Here is a 4,600-nt window from a genome sequence, read left to right as displayed (position 1 = left end):
AGGCTGGTCTCGAACTCACAGAGATCCGCCTGCCTCTGCCTCCCGAGTGCTGGGATTAAAGGCGTGTGCCACCACCGCCCGGCTCCTACTGTCATTTTTATTGTTGTTGTTACTTAAGGCAGGGTCTCATTATGTAGACCAGGCTGGCCTCAAACTCACAGAGATCTACCAGCAGCTCTGTCTCCCAAGTGCTGGGATTAAGGGTCTGGGTCACTACAGTATTTTAAGTAGCACTATAATTTAAGTTCAAAGGCTATTTAGAAATTTTTAAGTCTTAAGAGCCCACCATCCCTAGGAATAACATGATCATGTGTCTGGAAGAGATGGCGGCATTCTGAGTTCCCTCTCTCTGTCCCCATGAGTGCTGCTGGGAAGGAGCAACCGTTTGCTCTAAAATAGTACATTTTGTTTCTTTTTAACACTGGAGTTGAGGATACAAATTATGAGTTATTTAATAAGCTGACTCAAAAGAGAGAATATATTAGAAATAGTAAAATGAACTGGGAGGAAATAATAATTCTATATTTGGAATATAAGTTATTTAATTATTGACTATATACAGAATTACCTATTGAATATAAAATGTATTTTACTTTATTTTTTCATTTATATTGTATATATATATATATATTAAAAGTTTGTTCTAATAGATACAAACCTATAAGGAGATGACAATTTTTTTATGTAGTTCTAATAGATTTTGTTAAATGGAGTTTGACTCAGAAGTACTTTTGTTAAATACTGTAAGGTACTCTTGGCTAACTTGGACTGGCTCTTTGACCTTGCTAGTGCAGATGTACTCTCCACAGTGTACATGCCTGACCAATTCCATTCACTTTCAAAGTACTTGAAATTACAGAGTGTTTAACGTCATTGCATCAGCAATAACAGAGTAATACCAGGTTTATGTTTTTCAGTGACCACCCTATAGAGATTGAACAATTGCATTTTGAGCATGGTGTAAGATACCACAACATTCAAGCTATGTCCTAGGACCTACAACTAAGTGCAGCCTAGGTCTTGCAAATAGAGAAAATTCATGAGTACAGATCCATGTTCAGTTCACATTAAAGTGTTGTGTTGGCAACTGTGCTAATACAATGTGGATTCACAATTAATGGTTATTTAGATCTAGTCTACCCCTATCTTAACCCTACAATACAAATAAGTTACTGGGTATCAAGGTTGTTAAAGTAATAATATATTTCAGGTGTCTGAAAATTTTTATTAGGTATCGTTTATATTGTTCTTTTCTAGTCAGTTAAAAATGTTATTGGGCTGAATATATAGTTTACAATTTTATAAGGAAATAATCACACAGGGAAAAATGGCTTGTAGACTAGATTGTATCATACATATTGATACTGAAATTTTGTTTAATGTGGGTTGTTTTGATGACATTCAAAAGTGCGATTGTGTCATGCTTTTATAATAACAGATTATTTAAATTTTATGCTTTTAAAGGTGTACTTGTTTCTCAGCTATTTTCACTGATATGGAATGTGTGAATTTATGGAGAATGAGTGCCAGCTGAGACCCACATTAAAGTTAGGCAGAGAGCTTGACGCACCAGCAGGCCCTTGAGTGCAGCATAGCGGCTCTTTACTGAATGCTTTTCCAGTTGTAAGTTACTTTTGTAATAGAATACATAGTTTAAAAATGCAGAACCTAAATGTTTACCTCAATTCCTATGGAATCCCACAGAATTTCATGGAAAGAAAAGGCAGTTTGATATTTAAACCAGAATATATTAAGAAATTCCAAAAGAAAATTGACATTCTGCACTGAACACTTAAGTAGAATACTGACTATTCTTACAAATCAAGTTAGTAGACTTTAAATGTCTTTATGCAGTCATTCAACTGAGATGTTTTGTTTTGTTTTGTTTGTTTTGTTTTTGTGGCAGAGTCTTACTCTGTAGCCCTGGCTGACCTGCTATGTAGACTAGGCTGACCTAGAAATCACAAAGATCTGTCTGCCTCTACCTCCCAACTGAGAGGATTTAAGGTGTATGCTTAGTCCCATGTGAGCTTTCTTTTGTTTTTAAAAAATGGCTTTGGCATCACTCATTCTATTTAAACATTCATTGTAAAAAATATTTAATTTCTAGAGATATAGCTTTACATTGAATTTATAAAAAGTGTTTATATTATATTGAAAGTCATCTCAAGAATCTCCAAGATATTTAAAGTAGTTATAGGGCCAAAGAAAATGCACCTTTACCACAATCTGGTCCTATGTGCCTTGCTTTACCAAATAAATACCTGACTTTTTTGGAGACTATTTCTGTAATTTACAACTTTAGATACATACTTGAAATTGGGATTTTTTTTAAAAAAATTGAATAACTATAATTCTAGCTTTTGGTTGTTTCAACATTTGCTCTTTAAATCCATATTTAGCAAACGGATACTAAGTATCCTATCAGTGTATCTGAATAGCACTTGTTTAAGTGAGTTGTGACACCTGCACTATGGTTCAGGTTTGAGACTTTCACAACAGTCTATAAATGTCTGTTTGTTGTTTTTTTCCTGTAAAACATAATTTGCTGTGATTTGGAACAATATTTTTAAAATAATTTTGACTCTAAATTGATCTATGTCTGTACTTCATTTACATAAAGTGATTCTTTGGGGTTTGGGAATGTGATTTGTATGTTTAAATTTTTATGAATTCAAAGGAATGTATAAACTGGTATTTTATTAAGTGACTTCTTAAATGATAAATTCCTCATGTCAATTTTTTTTGTATCCATTATTACCTATGTTTAATAGATAAGGGAAATAGATTCTTTTCATAAATAACTATGTGCATTTTCCTATATTTCCGCTTTCACTTCTCTTTTCTTATGTTTTTAAATTTATTTTATTCAACATACATTGGTGTGAGGATATCGGATCCCCTGGAACTGGAGTTATAGGTGGTTGCAGACTCTCATATAGGTGCTGGGAATTGATCCTGGGTCCACAGGAAGAACAGCTAGTGCTCTTAACCACTGAACCATTTCTCCAGTCCCCGCTCTCCCTTTTTACCTGTGTGTGATTAATCTGTGGATTAGTTTCTTATTTTTATATTTCAGAAGTGACTTGCTCATCTTCATCTCCCGGTAACTTGGTATCACATGTAATTCTGTTTCCTTTTCTTTGTTTTAGCCAGAGTACTTAGAATTTCTCTGACTACATAGTGATTACAGCCCCAAAGGATTTTCTTTGAAATAAAATACTTCTTTGTTGCTGGACAGTGGGCACACGCCTTTAATCCCAGCACTCGGGAGGCAGAGGCAGGCAGGTCTCTGTGAGGTCCAGGCCAGCCTGGTCTACAAGAGCTAGTTCCAGGACAGGCTCCAAAGCTACAGAGAAATCCTGTCTTCAGGAACAAAAACAATACAACAACAACAAAAAACCTGTTTTGAAAAACCAAAAATAAATAAATAAATACTTCTTTGCTGCCAGTGAGGTTCAGTTGTTACTCTGGCCCTTTCCTTCTCTGCCTGAGTGTAATCGCTTCTGTTGTGACACCCACATTCATCCCCACTTCTACACTGATGTAGCCACACATGGAATACTTTAACAGCAAAGAAAGGATAAAAATCTCAGCATTTTACGAATGAAGGTATTTTTGCTATGTTCTCATGAAAAGCAGTAACTGAAACTCAGATGTTACTTTCTGTGCTAGAGTATTTCTTCTGAGACTGGAGAGATAGCTCAGTGGTAAAGAGCATGTACTTCTCTCCCAGAGGACTCACATTAGGAAGCCCGGGGGATCTGAGGCCTCTGTCTTCCACCAGCTCTTGTAGCCACGTGCAAACACACACCTACACATAATGTAAAGTCATAAAATCCAGGCATAGTGGCACACGCCTTTATTCCCAGGACTTGAGAGGCAGAGGCAGGTGGATCTCTGTGAGTATGAGGCCACCCTGGTCTACATAGTGAGATCCTATCTCAAGTAACTAAATTAAAAAAATAAAGGAATAAATAAATAAAAGTTTGCAAGGCATGCTGGCATACAGAAATAGTAAGTTCCCTTAAGTATGAGACCATGCGGGTCCATATAGGGAGTTACAGTACAGCCAGGCCTATGTACTGAGACCCTGTCCCACCCCAAATCTTAAAAAAGGATGCTGCTTTCGCTAGAAGCACATCACAAGCTAGATGTGTTGGTGCAAGCCTGTAATCCCAGCCTTCTGGAGGCTGAAGTCAGCGTGGGCTACAGCAAGTCTGAGGGTCAGCCTGCGTCTCCCAGTCTCATCTAACTCCGTCTCCTCTCTTTCTTTTCCTTTCTTTCTCTTCCTTCCTCCTTTCCTTTTCACTTTCTTTTTCATTATATCTTTGAGAGTCGTTTCGCCCTTCATTTGTTATTTGTCTCTTTTTTCCTTGTCAGTTGATTTTGTCTTAAAAATTTGGGGGTTTTGTGTGTGTGTGTGTTTGGTTTTCTGAAGCATAGTTTCTCTGTAGCTTTGGAGCCTGTCCTGGAACTCTCTCTGTAGAACAGTGTGACCTCAAACTCACAGAGATCCTCTTGTCTCTGCCTCCTGAGTGCTGCGATTAAAGGCATGAGCCACCACCACCTGGCTTTAAATATTTGTCTTCCCTATCAC

The sequence above is a fragment of the Microtus ochrogaster genome, chromosome 21 (assembly GCF_000317375.1).
Source record: "Microtus ochrogaster isolate Prairie Vole_2 chromosome 21, MicOch1.0, whole genome shotgun sequence".
Classification (NCBI taxonomy): Eukaryota; Metazoa; Chordata; class Mammalia; order Rodentia; family Cricetidae; genus Microtus; species Microtus ochrogaster.
Note: the sequence above shows the minus strand (reverse complement) of the source record.